The following is a 21807-nucleotide window of genomic DNA, read 5'->3' as shown; positions in this document are numbered from 1 at the left end:
TTAGATTTGGGAGGAGGGGACCTCTGCCTGACCTCAGGAGGGGTGATGTCTCCCCCCCGGACATACAGAGGCTGTGATTGGCTGACGAACACCGCTCAGTCAATCACAGCCACTGTGATATTTCAGCCATTGATAATGGCTGAAACATTGAAATCCAGCCATGATCAGTACAGCTATAGCACTGATCACTAGCTGGAGCTGGGTGAACTTTGTTTCACCTGCCCCCACCTCTGATTGGAGAGATCGGCCTTGTGACCGATCTCTCCAATCACCTTGGATCTGGGTCCGGTGACCTGTAGGTGACCACTCCCCTCAGCTTCACTTCATCCATGAAAGCTGAGGAGAGTGATCCCTGCAAGTGCCGTTTGGTAAGTGCCCCCGATCCACCACTGCCCCCGAACAGCCCCCAATCCACCGCTGCCCCCGCCACTGCCCCGTTTCAGCTGCGCCGACGCCGCAGCAGCAGTAGTCACCGCCCCCGATCCACCGCCGCTACTGCCTCCTATCTGCCGCCGCCTTCCTCCATTTGCTGCCCCCCTACATCCGCCACCGCCCTCCCCATCAGCCGCTGCCCCCCTGCATTCGCCACCGCTCTCCCCATCAGCCGCTGCCCCCCTTCATATGCCACCACTCTTCCCATCAGCCACTGACCCCCCCTTATACGCCACCGCTCTTCCCATCAGCCGCTGCCCCCCTTCGTCCGTCACCCAATACCCAAGACACCCAAGTTATATATATTCTGGATTATTGATGGCTAATAGAGGGGGGCGGCAAATTTGATGACCACCCCGGGCGGCAAAAGCAGTTGCTACGCCACTGATGCAAGTCAATGGGAAATGCGAGTAATTTTCTGCTGAACCCAACTGGGGGTCTGGGGGCCTGAGTAAAAGGCTGCAATGGATGGGAAAGTGATGAAACTGAATGGGAAGAGCCTGGAGAATATGTCAACAAAAACTCTTTCCCTTTCTCTCTCTCTCCTTAGTACGATAGACCTGCAGACCCGCAAAATGGCACTGAAAATGTCATTAATATCATAATAGTAAAACACCTGTTTTAAAGTTCTCAAGGACACTGGTGTACCTGAGAAAAAGCATCCACAGCTTATTTTAAATGAAGGAAGAAGTTGGTACCAGTGTGAAACATATAATGGCTGACAGTCTACACCCTTGATCTACATGTCTCAAACTGGTAATGCACCCTGTCTTGTAGGGTTTGTTGACGATTTGCGATTATTTTCTCTCTTAACATCTGTATGACATCCGTATGACATGCATTTTTTTGTCAGCAGCTATTATTCAACAATCATTTACAGGACTATTTACAGTATTCTATGCTACAGAATAGTAATGCACACCTAATGTCCACGCATGGATACCAGACACGGACTTCTCAGAGAAGTCCGTGTTACTGTTTAAGTTCGGTCGCCTAGATAAAGGGCCAGGGATCCTGCAAAAGGAGACAAAATAGTGATTAATGCAGGATACATACCAAGTTTCCAGGCTGGCTACTGTCACAGTGCTTCCAGGTCCTCTTCCCATGCCCACCCTTTGTGACAACGTCTGTGATTGATTGCACTCAGACTGCGCCCCCACTCTTTGTGCTGGCGTCTGTCATTGGTTTCCCTCACACTAGCTGTCAGGGTCCCTGAAATGGAGTGTAAAAATAAATAAATAATTAGAAAAAAATGATATAGGGTCCACTGTATTCTGATACCCAGCTGTAACATCTGCCCGGGAGTAGGGTGGCTGTCACGGACAGACTAAAGGCTAGCTGCCCACTCAACAGGATTCCAAGAACCCCGAAATGCTTTTACCCCTGTACAGGGATTTGCAATTACAAAAGGTCCAGGAGAGTGCTGCCCATGGAAGGCTGCAATCCAGGAAAGAGTTGTCGTCAGGCAGGGTCCAAACCAGGAGGTACAGAAAGGGACAAAGTTGTCAGGCAAGAGGGTGGTCAGGAATTCAGGCTAACGTCAAACCGGTAAAGGCAGCAAAGTACAGAACATGGCAGGCAGAAGAGTAGTCAGTGAACAGGTAGAGGTCAGACACAGGGATCAGAAGTTCAGGGCAGGGTGTGAACCAAAGATTAGCAGAACTACAAAACTATGTGGCAGAGACCAGCAGACAGGAAGGGGAATTAGAAGGGTGTGGTGTCTTCCCATTGGCTGTAGCTGAAAGGTGGTAATTTCAGCTGGAAGATACACGCCACCACAGTTAGCCAGTGGAACTGCAGGTCCCAGGGAACCCCAGCTAAGTGGATGGGCAGAGGCTGCGCCCACCAGAGCCACTGGCACAGACTCCTCCCCTATTACCAGCACTGTCCACGTGGGAATACGGCAGCACCTGGTGATCGCAGCAAAAGTCACAGAAGCAGACTCCAGTGGGGATGTGACACCAGAGCAGATAAAGGAGACAGCTGGTGGCTGCAACACTCAGCTGTGGCCTTTATCTTTCTTCAGGCAGAGATTGAGCATTACAATGAGCAGTCACCTGAGGTGAGGTTACCTGCGATCACAGATGTAGTACCGTGGGAACCTTCAACTGTGACCGCAAATAACCTGAGTGATGTCACCTCATCACTGAGGCTCAGTCATACTCTGCCTGAAGATCACAGTGGGTGGTCATGTTTTATGCCCACGCACTGTCACTTGAGATGTAGCAGAGCTGGAATCATTGTGGGACCTTGTGTGGTTTACGTCAGACCTGGGTGTTTTGGGGATTGATAAAGGGGTGAAGGAGGGTGTGTTTTTTGTACATTATTTCAAATAAAGGATTTTTTAGGTGTTTGTGTTTATTTCTTTTTACAGATCAGTAATGAAGGGTCTCATAGACTCTTGCCATTAATAATCTATGGCTTAGTGGCAGCTGTGAGCTGTTATTAACCCCTTATTACCCCGATTGTCACCGCACCATGGCAATCGGGATAAACCAAGTAACATTCCAGGATTGTCGCATCTAATGGATGTAACAATCCTGGGCGGCTGCAGGCTGCTATTTTTAGACTGGGGGGCCCAACAAGCATGGGTTTCCCCAGCCTGAGAATACCAGCTCCCAGCAGTCAGCTTTATCATGGCTGGGTATTGAAATGGCCTGTCTGCACACATGGAGTCTGCACACCAGTTTTTTTAATTATTAATTTTAATAATTTTTTAAAAAAAGCTGCATGAGGTCCTTCTTATTTTGATACACAGCCAAGATAAGCACATGGCTGGATATCATAATATGGGGGACGCAATAGAGACGCACACACAGCACCTCTGATTGAAAGCAGTCAGACACGCTGTCACACAGGGTGGAGGCGCTGTCTGACTGCACCCAATCAGAGATGCAGGGACTGCTGGTGGGCGAGGGAAGCAGTGCATATGCATGAGGCATAATGAATGGGCCCGGAAGTAGCGTTAGAGCCTCACGGGAGAATAAGTATCACGTACTTGCCCCAATCCCCCTATCCCTTCTATTTGGTGTCAGGCCAAATATCCTGGATCAAATCCACGCTCAAACCGGGTTTTTTTTATACTCAGTTGGACCCGCCGAACCCAGGTATCTGAGAGTCCACCAATATCTACACATAATGAATACAGCTGAAGAAAATATTACAATCAGCAGTGACTCACTGAATAGCATTGGTCTGAGTCCAATACGTTTTTTATTGGATTGCACTCGTTCTTATAGGCTGGTGTGAACAAGCTCTTTAAATAAGCTCTGAAGGCGGATTCTAGGGAAGATCAATATTCAGCCCATAAATCTTTCCAACTCTTTTATCTTTTAAGAAAAATGTGGATTCCTCTGGAATAAAACATCAGATTCCAGATTATTCCGTTTCCAATGACCTACATGGACAGTTTAGGAGGATTGACCTTACTCACAGGTTGCCTTTAAGAAATATTTCTAACAATTTTGAACTGTAAATTGGCTGACTTTATTTAGCGCCTGACAAAATTCCTTAGGGGACTTTGCCTTGTTAGCTGAAATAAATGTTGTTTTTCATCTGATTTTGTCTTATTTATTATCAATTTGCTCATTTTCCATTGAATATCTTTCTTCTTTCAAGCAATGTTTCAATACATTCCGGTATTTTCTCACTCTTGTCAGCAGTATAAAATGTATGTTAATTTAACTCCGTCAGTTCATTGAGCTACAAGTTTTATCTGTTTACAATTTTCAGCTGAGCATCTGTTATAGCGTAGAGGCTCCACAATAAATGGTTTTGTCACGAAATTATTTACTCGAGCAGGGGAACAAAGCTATGATTTAACCAAGCATTTGGTCATTGCGGCTGCAGTTAGCCTCAGTGACTTTTCTATATTTGTTGGCCTGTGATTTATGGAGGTTAAGGTGAGCTCATTTTTCTGCCACAGCAAGGCAGGAATACAATTAAAAATATAAACTTAAGCTATTTAAATTTATTGAATGAACACAAAATGCCTTGGCAAGTCTGCAAAGCTGTAACGATTGCTTCGATTTTTTTCATTCACTTACAGTCCAAATTTACAGCTCTAGTAGAATCACCAGATAATGCAAATGGCACTGCTGCTCTAATACAATGTGTGTACAGTCAAACAGCTTCTAATTTGTAGACTTTCACTAGAAGAACAGATGGTATGGAAAATTGAGCTCATTAATAAAAATATTTACTAGCAGATTTTGTTGTTCACCCTTTTTTTAAAAAAAAAAATAAAAGGGCCAAAGCATGCTTAAAAAAATAATATAGACTCGGCTACCCATCTCTGCCTATGTGTCAGAGTTTTTGTGACTGGTCATGGGAAGACTTATGGCGAGCGGCGCGACACTGTGAGAACACCAGGGTAGGGTCACGCTGGGGGAAGGGCGGACGACGCAATACACAGGGTACACCAGTAAAACAATACAACAGTGGGCCCTCACCCTAGGGAGATGGGAGTGGGGTTACCTCCTAGCACTCACCTGAGGCTGAACCCTGTACTCCCTAAGGCACCTAGATGGTTCCTTCCCCGTGTGTGCTGATCATGTGCCTAGGTCCTCATTGACCCTAAACTCATCCTGGTTAGAGCAGCGAGACACTAATTTTCTACAATAAGACAACGCAATGTAAATAAGACAAAGGGGTGGGGAAAGACACAATAACAATTCCAATAATAATTCCTTCAGTAAGGAACTTTGCAGCTGCAATAGGAACGACACCACTGCTATGCAGCGACAAGCTTCTTCAACATGGTCAGCTTACGTTTGAGCTACAGCTGGCATAGGGAGGAGTAAGGAGACAATATTTATAGCAGAAAGGAGTAGCTGCAGCTGAGGTTACAATTACCTGTTAGATCACTGCAGGATTGAAATGAACCTTAACCCCTTCAGTGCTGGATGGAATTAAATACACTCCAACTCAGAGCAAACGACGAGCAGGCATTGAAGTGATTCTACGATCCACAATGCGCTGTGACCCCTGAGATCTCATAAGGCTGCAACACACTTGTGATACATTGCACCCTGTTGTGCTCCTTGCTTCCAGCAAGCATGAGACCACTGCAGCTGAACACTGGCATCAGCTGTGACTAACATGGCACAACTGTTTCCAGTGACTGACTGCACCGTTTACATGTGAATATGACTGGAACAGTGGGTTCAGTCATTTGTACAACTAATTTTAATCCACCCATATCCATAACTATCTTGTTTTTCCAAAAATAAGCCCTCCCCCAAAAATAAGCCCTAGCAGCGATTTTCAGCATTTTCGGAGCAAGGCTTAAATATAAGCCCTCCCCCGAAAATAAGCCCTTGTCCCGGATCAATAATGAAGTGTCCATGCAGCTAAAAAAGTTAAAGATACTGCAGGACACTTCATTATATACAGCGGACACCCTGAGCGACAGGACCTGCCGTGATCGCACACCCACACACATCAGCTCTCACACACATCTGATCTCACACACAAACATCCGATCTCACACACACGAATCCGATCTCTCACACACACACAATCAGATCTCACACTCAAACATCCGATCTCACACACACACAATCAGATTGCACACACATCCGATCTCACACAATCAGATCGCACTCACCACATCCAGGGACACCGATTTCTTCTAGCTGGCAGCATCCTGGGAGGCAGTACAGTGGAGCACAAGAATGCTTGCTTATAGGACCTGCGGGCCGAACACGTGACTTCCTCCCATCATTCCTTGCCTCCAGAAGTATTCTGTAACGCTGGATCAAGTGAGTGTGTGTGTGTGTGTGTGTGTGTCTGTCTGTCTGTCTGTCTCTCTGTCCATCAGTGTGTGTGTCAGCGGCAGCCAGTGTGTGTGTCAGCGGCAGCCAGTGTGTGTGTCAGCGACAGCCAGTGGGTGTGTCATCGGCAGCCAATGTGTGTGTGTCAGTGCCAGCGTCAGTCAGCCAGCCAGCCAGAAGCAGGGGAGGACGGCGTGCAGCACCCACCGGAGATCACAGGAGGACCTGGGAGCCACGCAGACGTCCGGGTCTGGTAAGTATGAGTCTCCTGGGAAGTGAGGGGTCTGCTTTTTTGGGAAGGTAAACCTACACCCAACTATGTTTCTCCAAGAATAAGACCTCCTCCAAAAATAAACCCTAGTGCTTTTTTGGGGACAAAAAAAAAAGTATAAGATAGTGTCTTATTTTTGGAAAAACACGGTATATTCTGGTCAATTTACAAAATATATGTATTCATGCATTTTTTGTCTATTATATTTTCCATATTGTTATGTCCTGAATTATAGTAAATTTTTGCCCCCAGTGGATACATTATATGGACTTCCTTGCAATACCTCTCACTAATATATTTTTATCTCTATTTGTTATGCCTTTTTGGTATTTAAATAACATTATTTATTTTTATTTAAAAGCATATTATACTCCATTGTGTTTATGCACCCATTCTTGTGAAATTCAACAAATCTTATCTATAGATAAATATCTATGAGGATTTTAAAACTAAACTATGTCATTTCTTTTTGTGGGTTTCTGATATGAAATTTGTGCAGTGCATAGAATGATATCTTGAAAAACCCACCACAAAATCTGCTGGTAATAAATTCAGATTTAGGCACAGATTCATAAAAAAAAAATCAGCAATAGAATCTGTAAAGGATTTTTGAAATCACATGTGAATGTAACCTTAGACCAATAGCACATTTTAGCGCTGTTTTCATCACTATGGAATCTTTGGTATGTGTAATAAGCATTCATTACAACGCTTTACATTTTTTTTCCGGTATACCTGCCCATTTCCTCAGTAAGCCTCGGATCTTAGAGGCATGAAGAATACAGTCTTTCTTTTACTGGGATTCAAACTTATGTCTGTTTAAATGAAGAAAATATAAGGGGCACCGAGAAACTGGAATATCTATAGGTGAACGCATCCTTATCTGTGCTCCGTGCCTCCAAACACAACCATTTATTGTTGCCAAATCATACAATTTAGTAATATGATTGGTTGTTGGCACAAACACATAAATCATCAGAGGCTGTCTAAGTTGATAGAAAAGGGGTTTATTTTTCAAAAAGTCTTTCTTGCCTGTGTGTTGTGTGAGCTTCAATATCTAGCAAAGCCAATAACCAAGAATGTTGATGTTTCTAGAAAAGAAGAAGCGTTTTTTCATTCTAATCTCAGACAACCCCTTAAAAAAAGAAATAAAAAATATTTTCATGAGTGTGTCACGTTCTGGGAAGACCTCTGATGAGTCAGGGACTAGAAGGTCAGAACAACTTAGTCTGTGTAGATCTACAACTTGAATTTGAGTTACTCTACTTTCTTTTAGTGCTGTAGGGTTTAAGGACTCTTTCCTACCTGGCTATGCTTTGTAGCCTTAATCTAAGGTGCAGCTCTTTTGCTATAAAAAGTCACGTGTCTTACCATCTGATGCCAGTTATAGATTCTGATTTTTATGCTGACCACTTTGAAAGGAGACTGTCTCTTCAGGAAGCTGAGGAGTCGGAACTATTGCAGCTGTGGTGTTTAGCTGCATTGGAGAAGCTTGGAGTGTTTTCCTTTTTGTGTCTATATTCCCTCTGTCTTTATCACTTACCTTGTGTTGTATTATTACAGTGGTGAGACTAGAGTTCTCACCGGCTTTCTCAATAGCCAGTGTGAGTTAGAGGAAAGCAAGGGCCTAGGCACATGATGGTGGAAGGACCCAGATAGGAACGTTAGGGAGTGTACAGTACAGACTGGTGAATTTCAGGAGGTGTCCTCTCTCCATATCATGAGGGCCTGCCTTCCATAAAATTTCCATTGTTACCCTTGTGTTGCACTGAACACTGAGCGTCTGTATGATCTGGCATGACAATTATGGAACTTTTCATGCAGTATTGACCTGTAGCATCTAGGGGTGTCTGCCTTTGACACTGTCCAGTTAGTGTGAACTATGAACTCACCCTGTTTGATAAATGCAATACAGCTAATTGGCATAACCAAGGAACAACACAATGCAGAGGTATACGAAAAGATGCTAGTCAATTGTTTTATACAGTTTATTTACTCATGTCAGGAAAGATCTTCCCAAAAGTAGTTATTACTAATACCACTAATAAACAAAATAATTCTTCATACTTCCCACTAGGGAAAAAGCTAAATATGAGGATACAAAAAACTCATTGACATCTCAACTAATTTGCTTCTATTTTTTTATTTTTCAGATTACTGAAAACAGACCCCGATTGGCTATGGTTCAGAATAGTGAGTATTGGTGCATTCTATGTGGTCCTTTATTTAATCATAAAATTCAGAAATTCTTCTATTTAGAAAACATATTTTTAACAAAACATAAAAAATCAAGTCTTTAGGAATCATGGGCAGATTAGCTAATATTGCCCTAAATTTACGCAGAATAAAAAGTGACGGACAGGATAATCAGTGCAAAATGTATCACAACAGTGCACACTGTATGATAAACATGGCATATTTAGTCAATGGGGCACACTTAATTAGAAAAAAAAAATGGTACACAATATCAGTAAATGTGGGGCTTTTTATGACCTCCCCTTCCTACCCCTCTTTTTTTAGATACTTTGAAAAGTGTTGAGTGAAGTGACCATTTTACCCAAGTGGCAGATTTTTGTACTGCAGTGTTCAATCATCAGTGACTTTGCAGTCAAATGTGATCTAAATTTGTAAGGCCTAAGACAGACGGCATGAAAATCGGACCGAGTGTAGTGCGATAAAACATCACATTCCACTCGGACCAATATTAGCCTGTGTGTCAGCACACATGAGCGATTATTTTCTCAGCCCTAATCGGACCGAGAAAACAATCGCAGCATGCTGCGATTGTAAGCTGAGACTCTTTCTCTCGCACCCATTCAAGTCTATGGGGCGAGAGAAAGATCGCACTGTACTCGCGGTACACCGGTGTACCACGAGTGCAGGGCGAGAATGGCAATAGCCGGCTACGGAGGAGAGAGGGAGATAAATCCCTCCGTCCCCTCCTCCGTGCTGGCCCGCCCCTCCTCAGCGCTGGCCCATCTCCCACAGCTTAGGTCCGATCGCATGACACTCGGCTCCTGCTGTACTGCCAGCGTGAGCCGAGTGTCATGCGAGGATCGCATTAGTCCCCGTGTGGCCCCAGCCGAATGCTCTGTATTTAGGTGAAGCAGCCATCGAAAATGTTGGGGTTTTCACATTGGGAATCCTGGGCAACAGTTGTGCAGTTAAAAAAAATCACACAATTATTGCTCATAGAATTCCATAGTAAGAAAAATCTGATTATCTAAAACAATTCTATCAAAAACACAATTACAAAAAGCAAATAAAAGGCTCAAATTCTGTATTAAAATTGTCTTATATTCTTTGCACAAACAGTTATTATATATGTTGGACACTTTTATTGAGTCGCGTGACAGTGGTGAAGCCATTAGAAAGAGGGTGAAGTCTGTTGAAAAGGTGGTACAGTGTTAATTTGTAGTCAACCAATATGTGGTGTAACTTTAGACTAGGCAGTGTAAAGATGACCAATCTATTATCAATCATGATCCCCTATAATTGATGCATTTTAAGACTCTCTCTTATGAGTTTAAAATGGTCACTGTCATTTCAACAAACTTTGCATAATGGGACACCATGCAAATATAGTAAACTTGGTGATATATTTTATTACATAATTCTGCTTCTTTCTCCACTTTCTCTCTCGCTCTGCTTCCTCTAAGGCCTAAAACACACTTCCGCATAAAAAACGTCCGTGTGACACGGTCCGTTTTTCGGGTCCGTGTTCCGTTTTTTTGGGGCGTTTCTCCGGTACGTATGGCATCCGTGTGATGGCGTATGCAAGCCGTGTGTACGTGTAAAATGTCCGTTTTTGTGTGTAAAATGCCCGTGTACGTGTACGTGGAATGTCCGTGTGGAATGTCCGTTTGTGTGTTGCACAATGTCGTTGATACATGTTGGCTGACAGCAGAGTTGCGCGATGAGAATGAACTCGGGTGAACTTCACCCGACTTCATTGTCATGCCGTGGCTCTGTCTGTGTGCCGCGTACTGATTAGCGGTCACCTGTGAAGGATTCACCAGTGACCGCTAATCCCCCGAGTGACTGAAGTGAGCAGCCCTCTCTCATACTTACCGCTCCCCGATCACTAGGACGGCGAGGAATAGATGTGCAGAGAATACACGGCAACAATTACTTTGAATATGCCGGCCGCTCATTAATCAATCTCGTATTCCCTACTTTCCCCACCCACAGACGCCTGTGATTGGTTGCAGTCAGACACGCCCCCACGCTGAGTGACAGCTGTCTCACTGCACCCAATCACAGCAGCCGGTGGGCGTGTCTATACTGTGCAGTAAAATAAATAAATAAATAATTAAAAAAAACGGCGTGCGGTCCCCCCCAATTTTAATGCCAGCCAGATAAAGCCATACGGCTGAAGGCTGGTATTCTCAGGATGGGGAGCCCCACGTTATGGGGAGCCCCCCAGCCTAACAATATCAGTCAGCAGCCGCCCAGAATTGCCGCATGCAGTATATGCGACAGTTCTGGGACTGTACCCGGCTCTTCCCGATTTGCCCTGGTGCGTTGGCAAATCGGGGTAATGAGTTATTGGCAGCCCATAGCTGTCAATAAGTCCTAGATTAATCATGTCAGGCGTCTCCCCGAGATACCTTCCATGATTAATCTGTAAATTACAGTAAATAAACACACACACCCGAACAATCCTTTATTAGAAAAAAAACACTAACAAATTGCCTTGTTCACCAACTTTATAAGCCTGAAAAAGCCCTCCATGTCCGGCGTAATCCAGGATGGTCCAGCGTCTCTTCCAGCTCTGCTGCATGAAGGTGACCGGAGCTGCAGAAGACACCGCCGCTCCTGTCAGCTCCACGCAGCCAATGAACTTTGCTTAGTAACCCGATGTGTACTCTGGCTACGTGTGCAGGGAGGCAGCGCTAAGCGGTGTACGCTGGTAAGCAGGGTAAATATCAGGTAACCAAGCAAAGCGCTTTGTACAAGTTGCTGGTGGCTGGTTGCTGGTGAGATATGCCTGATTGACAGCTCACCAGCGACCATGTAGCGACGCACCAGCGATCCTGACCAGGTCGTATTGTGGTCGGAATCGCTGGTACGTCGTTTAGCGAGACGGTATCCTAAGGAAGAGTGTGGAGCGGAGTCAGAAAATAAGCAGGGGCACACAAGACAGACAAGTTGTGCTGCATATAGTGATTTAGTTCATCCCAAAGCTGGATGCACAGCCACACAGCTCAGTACTGCTCACTTCTATGCTGTTATTCTAATTTCTTAACATGTTTTAAGCAGAGAAAGAAGCAGAAATCCCTTGATTTCTGTGTTTTCTGTATCATAGAAGCTGGTTTCCTCCCGGTAGTTCAGAAGTTCAGATAGAATTGAAGATTAGAGATAGAGACTGAGAGGGGAAAACTGATGAATAATGTAGGATACAAATCATATAATGGCCAGATATTCTTATTCTTCTCACACGCACACATGACAGCTTATTCTGAAAAGTTACCTAAAATGACAGGTATGCTTTAAACTGCTGGAAGGTTAGGCAGCTATTGTAAATCTGCCAGATAAAGTGAATGGAAGGTAACGAGAATCTTGGAACTCAGACCTCAGATTCACATATAAACATTCCCTACCAGCCAATTTACCCCGTTCTTTTAGGAGTAATCCTGTCCCTACTTTAAGGTAACACACTTGACTAATAGATGTAGTTCCTTTACATCTGAATCTTATTGAGTAAAATGCAAATTGCAATGAAAGGCAAATTATGTCAGGTCCCTGGTGAATGGGTCACATGGGCACATATATATTTTTGGTGAATAACTGAATAAAACAAGAATTCTAATATTTCGTTTATTTCCAATTTATTTTTAGATTCTACTTTACATAATAAAATATTCGCTGCCTTCATTCACTTAAAACATACAAGTATTTTAGTAACTAAGCAACCACTAAGTAGCCCACATATAATTTCCTGCGTGCGCAATAAGGAGTCATTTACATCTTGCTGGAATTTATTGCATTTGACTCTCAGATGGATCTTATAATGACTATGAATTTGGGGATAATTACTCTAAAATGCTCAGTGGTTTTCTGTAGCAGAATTCATGGTTCAGATGAAGACAAGTAGAGCCAGCTGTTGCTTCGATGATTTGCTCCGATGGCTGTTAGCATCTTTATCCTGTGGTACTTACAAATAATTACTTCTTCATGGGAAATATTTAGCCAGCACGGAAAATGAATCTTGTGTTTCAACTGAAAAGGTTCAATTAAAAAGGGGTGAAAACTGACAGAGAAGGTATAAATAAGCTAAGAGTTTTACAACCATAGCTACAAACTTACAACCAGATAGCTCTTCAGTCCTTATTAGTATCTGTCATGATGACAAGTATATAGTAGAATACAAGACTGACATACTGCTAAATACACTCAATACCCTCCTGTCACTCCGACAAAATTCTCTAACTAAAAGTTCAAAAAACAAAGTTCCTAAATTTAAAAAAGTCATTATTTAAAAAAAAAAAAAAAATAGAAATTATAGCAAATTGTTTAGTCCAAATTAGACTGAGTAATACTAGCACTGTATTAGGATAGTTTGTATAGATCTTTAGAATAGATGCGAATATAAGGAATCTTTAAATCTTCTGATATTAATATTATTTATTATTATAGCGACATTTATTCCATGGCGGTTTACAAATGAAAACGGGTATACATAATAGGGAAAAGTACAATAATCGTGAACAATACAAAACACAGACTGGTACAGGAGGAGAGAGGACCCTGCCCGCGAGGACTCACAGTCTACTGGAGATGAGTGAGGATACAGTGGATGGTCTATATTCAGTAAATGCGACACCACCCACCCTTGCTGATCAGCTGTTCTAGGTGCTAGTGGTGGCAGCAGGTGCTCAGTTCCAGAGCTGCCCCATTAGTGGCTGTGGCAGGGTACAACACTTTGGCCCCCCATTGAAATCAATCGGAGACAAAATTGCAGTAGCGGGACGCTATCAGAAGAAGGGGGAGTTTCGGAAATGTGCATTTCCGGCTGCCTGCTGCCACCACGACCAAGAACAGCTGATCGTCGGGGATGTGGGATGTCAGACCTCGGCTGATCAAGCATTGATGACTTATACTACGGATAGGCCATCAATGTACAGTAGTGAACAACCTCTTAAACTTCAAAATGTCTTCTCTTAAGCTGGGTTTACACACTGCAACATCGCAAAGGACATCGCTGTAACGTCACCGGTTTTGTGACGTAACAGCGACCTCCCTAAGTCTCTGGTGAGTCTCTGGTGAGCTGTCAAACAGGCAAACCTGGCCAACAACTCAACAGCGATCCGGACCTGCAGAGCGACCTAGCTGGTTGTTGGGGACGTTGATAAGCAGCCTTTTGAAAGGGAAGTTGCTAACAAAGTCTCTGCAAAGTCTTTCACACACTGAAACTTTCCAGCGATGCATGCTGCACAGCGGGAAACAAAGGACCTAGGAATGGTCCTGAACGATTTGTAATGATTACAACTTCACAGCAGGGGCCAGGTCGCTGATAAATTTTACACACTGCAACATCGCAAACAACATCGCTATTGCGTCACAAAACCGGTGACGTTACAGCGATGTCGTTTGAGATGTTGCAGTGTGTAAACCCAGCTTTAGACAAGCAATGTATGAGAGTGTGAACTTGTATGCCATGTGTATAAACCAATACGGGTTCTACTCCAATTAAAATGGTGTATTTAATATATACTCATTAAGAGATATTTGTATTTTTGTAAACAGTTTTCCCTTTTCATGTTGGTTTATACTTGAGGATTTGGGAAGCTTTACTTCTTTTATTTAAAATCATCTCTTGGGGAGATCTATGTCCAGCTGTAGATCTTGCAGTTCATTTACATAGTAAGAAAAACATAGGTTTCCCTGCAATAAAATATTGGATCATAGATGTGGAGGTATCATTTTATTCAACTCTCTACACTCTGCATTTCCATATAGATGCCTTAGGAATGAGGGTAAATCCTACTGATAGATTTCCTTTAAGTAGAAAACTCACAATAATTTTGGAGAAATGCTTGACAGTCTCTAAAAAAATTGTTTAAAAGAACAGAGAGTCCTCAGTGGTTGATACCTTTTAATGGCTAACTGAAAAGATGGTAATAATTGCAAGCTTTCGAGACTACTCAGGTCTCTTCATCAGGCATGGTATAACACAAAATCTGAAGAGTCACGTATTTATACACAACAGGACTTAGAATAGTGCAGTATTCTAAGTCCTGTTGTGTATAAATACGTGACTCTTCAGATTTTGTGTTATACCATGCCTGATGAAGAGACCTGAGTAGTCTCGAAAGCTTGCAATTATTACCATCTTTTCAGTTAGCCATTAAAAGGTATCAACCACTGAGGACTCTCTGTTCTTTTAAACAATTTTTTTATCTCTACTGGCTAACACGGTACAAAGATATATTTTATTTGACAGTCTCTAAGAACTTGCGGTGGTTGACAAACCTTGCATGCTCTGAAATGCCCACTATCCAGATCTGGTGTAATAGATAATGTGTATTCACTTTTTTGTTGTCTTCACCTTTACTCTTATTTCCTAGAACCTGTAATATTGTTACTGTTCATATCTCATGTTGGAAATTTATAAGCCATGACACTCCTGCTTATTAAGACCTGCGAGAACAAAGGTCGGCTGATTGTTGGCTTATAAGATGTTTATTGCCTGCCTTCTGTGCTTATTGACTACATACAGGGACTTTTCCTAATTACGGTAATTATCAGATTGATAGCCAAGTGATAAACATTCAGCTCAGCTGCTTCCAACCTTAATTGAGTCCAGTGACTATTCACGTTTGTGCAGAGACAGCAGTGTCTGGTAGAGAAACCTTTTTCTTTTAAAGGTTATAACCCTCATTTTCTAATATTGCTCTGCTAATTTGAATTTATTTAAAAAAATAGCAAAAATGTGTAATACACAAGTGGCAAAAGTTACAGTTAACGAAAGCACATAATAATATCAAATCTTAAGCTAGATATGACGGAGCTGATACATTATTGCACTTGGGCCTTTTTTGTATATTTGTTTATTGTGTGTTTCATCTTATTCTGACTCACGGATACGTAGGACGTGATGGCGCCTGAACAGACCGTTTCTTCCTGGGCTATTCATATTTACTGTACTCACGTTCATATCGGTTCCTCAGTTTATCTCGGCCACAATCTCATTGCAAGAAGACGCCAGGAAGAGAGGAATGCTTGTGATTAATGCAGCAGGTAAAAAGAGTGATTTTCTCAGAGAGCATAAAGCATGTTACATGAAGATGGCAGATACAAAACACTACATGAAGAAGAAGGGCGGGGAATGCTGACATCACAGAACTACAGGGAGGAAGAAGGGACAAAATACAAGGAAAGTCAAAGCTTCTGTCTAGCAACAGAAAGGCAATACACAGCAATGATAACATTGAATAATTTCCAAGTCATGGGGCATGACACATCTTGTTTTTATTCTTTGAATTTGCAATTTTTTTTAACTCGTATGTGTTCTCTTCCTTCTATTTATTTTTGTGTGTATTCATTTTGTTCCAAATTTTTCAAAATGGCACATGTCATTCATAAATTTTGTGCAAAATGAAGAAAACTATTATTTTTTATTTTGCACAAAATTCATGAACAGCTTGTTCTTTTTTGAAGGAAAGATAAACAAATACACAAAACATTAAAAAAAGGTAAAAAGAAAAAAATGCAAATGAATAATCAGGAAAAAAAAAAGCCTTTAGTCAGCTTGTATTTCTTAGCTGTCATTTGAGTAGAGTCTTGTTTTTGTTTCAGCGCAGCATAGCAGAGCTGCCGGGGAGAGCCGGATTGTACGGAGGAGACTTAGTAGTAGTTATAAGATCTGTAAGGAAAACAGTAAAGAGTTCAGCTGCTGGAGACCAGCCAGTAATGGTTGGTCTATAAAATTGCGATTACACCCAAGATTTCAGAGGTTGAATAAAGCTGGTTATAGACAGAGGGATTGATCCATAGGTTAGACTGTCACTTTCAAGCTACATTTTTTCAAAGCTTTATTTTTAAACTTTGTCAATAGAAAAACTGTGACTAGCATATGGGTGTGTGTATTTTATAGACATACCTCAGATATAACTCACACTCCTCTAGTTGGGACTGAAACATTTGTAAAATGTCAGCAAAGACAATATGTAGTATAGAACTCCAGTGTGACATTTTATGCTTTTTTTTTTCTCATAAAGAATGTTAATTTTATTAAAGGGAACCTGTCACCAGATTTTTCCCTATTAAACTAAAAGAATCCCCTTCTGCAGCTCCTGGGCTACATTCTATGAAGGTGCACCTGGGCCCTGACTCCCCTTCCAGACCCCAAAAATAACTTTATAAAACTTGGCCGTTAGGTATGCTAATTACCTTGGTTGTCCAGATGGGCGGGCTCATTTTCTGCTCCTTTATCCCCCTCCTGCTGCTGTTCAGCGTCCTCCTTTTTTGATTGACGGGATGACCCTCCTCGTCACATTTTCAAATCTCGCACCTGTGCAGTTAGGTCGGCTCGCGCAGGCGCAGTTCGCTCTGCCATATCGCGGCCAGAGCAGATAAGATAGCTGCCCTAGCTCGCGCCGGTGAGGTCGGTGCTGTGCATGATCTCACCAGCGCCATGCTCGTACCCACCCATAATCTTGCGCCTGCGCATTTAGCTCACTGGCGCGAGCGAGGGTAGCTGTTTCCAACTCTGCCCGCGATATGGCAGAGCCAACTGCGCCTGTGCGAGCAGACCTAACTGCACAGGTGCGAGATTTGAAAATGCGACGAGAAGGATGACGGAGGGCGTCATCCCGTCAATCAAGGAGGGAGGACGGCGATCAGCGGCAGGAGGTGGATAAAGAAGCAGAAAATGAGCCCGCCCTTCTGGCCAACCAAGGTAATTAGCATACCTAACGGCCATGTTTTATAGAATGCAACCCAGGAGCTGCAGAAGGTGATACTTTTAGTTTAATAGGGAAAAATCTGGTGACAGGTTCGCTTTAAACAAATCGCTTTGGTTATTATTTTTCTTTGTACATTTCATCCTAAAATATAAACCACTTGTTCACTTGATTGATCTTTTACTTTTTGTAGGATTCAATATGATTCTCATTTCAACATTAACATTTGCATTGAACCGGTCAAAAGATTTGTCCCCTATAAGCTGTGGCCACCACCAGTAAGCTGTTATATGCAACATTCTAGAATACTATATGTAAATTCCCAGGCAGCTCTGTAGAACGTAAAATTCCCAGGCAGCTCTGTAGAACGTAAAAACACCTTTATAAGGGCTTGTGCACACATACATGCTGAAATTTCTGCAGCCATTTGACAGCACATGTGCGCTTCAAATCGCTGCAGAAACACTGCGTAATGGATGCAGTGTTTCAGCAGAATAAATGCCGATTTCATGCGCTATGGATGCTGTCTCTCCCATAGACAGAGTGGGAGCTGCATAGAAAGCGTATGGAATAATTGACATGCTGTATTTTTGAACGCATGGATTTGGGTCAAAATTTTAGCATCCAAATCACTGCGTTCAAAAAAGCAACGTGTGCACGGATTATGCACAATCTTCATAGATTGTGCAGAGGACGCAGGACGTATGCATTTGCAGTGCAATATGCAGCGTAAATGCATGAAATTACGCAACTTGCGCATATGCCCTAATACTCACCTAGGGGGTGGTCCGGTCAGATGGACGTCGCTGGCTCAGTCCGGGGCCTCCTGTCTTCCTTCCATCGCTGTCCCTCTTCATAGCTCTGTGTGGGTGATGCATCCTGAGTCATCCACACAGAGGCCTCCATTGCGCTCCTTTGATCTGCCCTGCTCAGGGGTTCGCAAAGTACTGTAATGCGCAGGTGCGGGGTAAGGTCACTCACACATGCGCACTACAATACTTTGATCTGCCCTCAGCAGGGCAATTCAAAGGAGGCCTCTGTGTGGATTACGTAGGACGCATCATCCATTTGGAGACTGCACAGGAAAGAGGAGGTGCCGGACCCAAGACAAGCAATGCCCATTAGACCAGGACCACCCCCCAATGTGATTATAATAAAGGTATATTTTACATGATACAGAGCAGCTTGGGCACTTATATACAGTATTCTACAGTATTTGTGTAATAAGGGAGGGTGAGGCCTAAGGATAACAACAACCTTTATCAAAATATCAAGGTGTGCAGAATTATTAGGCCACTTGTTTTTCTCATGCAAAATGGGACTAAACAGAAATTTTATTGACTCTGTAAAAAGTCAAGAATTGTTACAAGTCTTACAAGAGTGATGCAGCAGTCTTTTAATTGCTAAGATGTTGTTATGTGATTGCAGAGTTTCAAAAAACATGTTGAGGAAAAAAGAAGCACGTTAACTGTCAAACTGTTGCGAAGAATGAAATATAAAAGTTGAGGACAAAAAGCGCAAATAGGGTCTTACCAGAAATTAAAATAGCGGTGTGTAAAGATTACACTCGCCTTATAAGGTTGTATAAGTCACAACCACAAAGCAAGCATAAAGACAATGGTGGCTGCCGCAGCCCCATGGGGAAGGATCTGCAGTGCTGGAGAGGAGTAGGGTTAATGCCACGCTGTTGCCAAAAAAGAGGAAATAAAATTGTTAATTTGATAATAAAAATGTTTTATTTCATAGGTCAACCTATAGAATAAAACATTTTTATTATCAAATCAACAATTTTTTCCTCATTTTTGGCAACAGCGCAGCATTAACCCTACTTCTCCTCTCTAGCACTGAAGAAGAATGAAATCTGAAGCTGTAAGAGGCCACTCTGGCCAGGGTGTGATACACTGCGTACCTGGTTGGGTGTGTGTGGTGTCACTTCCATAAAATGCAATTGTAGACCACATACTGCCAGATGGTATGGCAGACCAAGACCCCAAGACTCCCTGATGGAAATAGAAAGAGTGATATCAAAATTAACTTCTCTTTACTGATTGTAGAAATAGAACTTATGTACATTTGGTAGCAGGAATAACACTTGTGAAACACATCTGTGGAATACAGAGAAGCAACCTTTATGGTTACCAGTGGTGAGAAATAACTTATGGCACACACTAAAGGAACACAGCTGACTTTGACGAAAAACTCCATCTTCTCTTGCAAGGGTTGTACAGGTCAAGGTGTGCTGCTGCAAATCCTTACAACTACTACTAACTTCCAGAATACAAGACCCACAAGGTGTGTCTCTACGGCTTCTTATAAAAAAGTACCCCAGCCTAGCAGGTCTGTACTTCCTTCACTATGACTTCCATGTCTGGATAACAGATGCACTTTCAATAAATATTTCTCATTTAATAGGCACCACACGTGCCTGCTACTGTAGAATTAGAAACATCACTAGTTGCTAGTTTGCTACCAGGGTATGCCAGAATTTCACACTCTTCACACAACACAACCCAAAATGCTGCACTGCTCTAAAGGCCCCGTCACACTAAGCAACATCGCTAGCAACATCGCTGCTAAGGAACAACTTTTGTGATGTAGCAGCGATGTTGCTAGTGATGTCGCTGTGTGTGACATCCAGCAACAACCTGGCCCCTTCTGTGAGGTCGTTGGTTGTTGCTGAATGTCCTGGACCATTTTTTAGTTGTTGCTCTCCCGCTGTGAAGCACACATCGCTGTGTGTGACAGCGACAGAGCAACAACTAAATGTGCAGTGAGCAGGGAGCCGGCTTCTGCGGACGCTAGTAACCAATGTAAATATCGGGTAACCAAGAAGCCCTTTCCTTGGTTACCCGATATTTACCTTCGTTACCAGCGTCCGCCGCTCTCAGCTCTCAGTGCCAGCTCCCTGCTCTCTGCACACGTAGCCACAGTACACATCGGGTAATTAACCCGATGTGTACTTTGGCTAGGAGTGCAGGGAACAGGGAGCCGGCACTGGCAGTGTGAGAGCGGCGGACGCTGGTAACGAAGGTAAATATCGGGTAACCAAGGTAAGGGCTTCTTGGTTACCCGATGTTTACCGTGGTTACCAGCATCCGCAGAAGCCGGCTCCTGCTGCCTGCACACGTAGCAGAGTACACATCGGGTAACTAACCCGATGTGTACTGTGGCTAGGTGTGCAGGGAGCCAGCGCTAAGCGGTGTGCGCTGGTAACCAATGTAAATATCGGGTTGGTTACTCGATATTTACCTTAGTTACCAAGCGCAGCATCGCTTCCACGCGGCGCTGCTGCCTGGGGGCTGGTCACTGGTTGCTGGTGAGATCTGCCTGTGTGACAGCTCACCAGCAACCCGTGTAGCGGCGCTCCAGCGATCCCTGCCAGGTCAGGTTGCTGGTGGGATCGCTGGAGCGTCGCTTAGTGTGACATCTCACCAGCGACCTCCGAGCAACTTACCAGCAATCCCTATCAGGTTGTATCGTTGTTGGGATTGCTGGTAAGTTGTTTAGTGTGACTGGGCCTTAAGAAACCTTCTCCTTCAGAACTTTTAACAACTGCTAAAAACAGGAACTAACTTCCTGATACCAACTTTAAGTCCTTCCAAACCATGGGCTCCCCCAATTGTTAACCCTATCAATACTAGATTTACTAGACAGCTACAGCCCAATGAGAATTGAACACATTAAAATAACAGGTCAATATATATTATACAATAGCCCTTCAGAGGGAGTGCCGAACAGCTTTCCACTCCTTTACAAAACAACTAGGATCCAGAACAAAATGTGTTGAGAAAAAAAGACACACATTAACTGCGAAAGATTTGATAAAAATCAAACGTGAAGCGACCAGGAACCCATTATCCTGCAGTGCTGTAATATTCCAGAACTGCAAACTCCCTGTAGTGTCCAGAAGTACAAGATGTTCAGTGCCCAGAGACATGGCCAAGGGTAGGAAAGTGGAAACCTGACCATCTCTAAACAAGACACAGAAGTTATAACATCAAGAATAGGTCAAGAAATATCTTAAGACAGATTTTTCAAAGGTTTTCTGGACTGATGAGATGAGAGTGACTCTTGACGAACCAGATGAATGGGTCCTTGGCTGAATCAGTAATGGACAATGACCTCCACTTCGACTCAGGTGGAGGTGAGGTACTGCTATGGGCTGGTATTATTAAACATGAGCTATTTAGACCTTTTTGGGTTGAAGATGGACTCAAAATCAATTCCCAAACCTACTGCTAGTTTTTAGAACACAATTTCTTCAGAAAGCAGTGGTACATCCTTCAAGAAAACTTTAATTCTTATGCAGGGAAATGCTCAATTGAATGCATCAAATCTTCCACTGTTTGACTGTCAGCAAAGGCCTTAAATTAAAGAATAATAATATGGCCTTTTCCTCACCTGACAAACCCCATGGAAGGTT

At 43.1% G+C, this 21807-nt stretch overlaps 1 protein-coding gene across 3 annotated transcripts in view; it reads left to right on the top strand.

The window, feature by feature from the left end:
- Window positions 1–21807, top strand: part of CSGALNACT1 (chondroitin sulfate N-acetylgalactosaminyltransferase 1) — a 528406-nt gene that overhangs the window by 95217 nt on the left and 411382 nt on the right. For 2 of the 3 annotated variants that reach the window (XM_075352485.1, XM_075352484.1), the window contains exon 2: window positions 8631–8670. The exons of the other annotated variant lie outside the window; for it this stretch is intronic. The gene's annotated coding sequence lies outside the window, so the exon portion shown is untranslated. The remainder of the gene's footprint in view (window positions 1–8630; window positions 8671–21807) is intronic. 3 annotated transcript variants of the gene reach the window in all.

The sequence above is a fragment of the Anomaloglossus baeobatrachus genome, chromosome 1 (assembly GCF_048569485.1).
Source record: "Anomaloglossus baeobatrachus isolate aAnoBae1 chromosome 1, aAnoBae1.hap1, whole genome shotgun sequence".
NCBI classification, from domain to species: Eukaryota; Metazoa; Chordata; class Amphibia; order Anura; family Aromobatidae; genus Anomaloglossus; species Anomaloglossus baeobatrachus.
The sequence above is the reverse complement of the archived record's forward strand: the minus strand, read 5'-3'. Positions and strand labels throughout refer to the sequence as shown.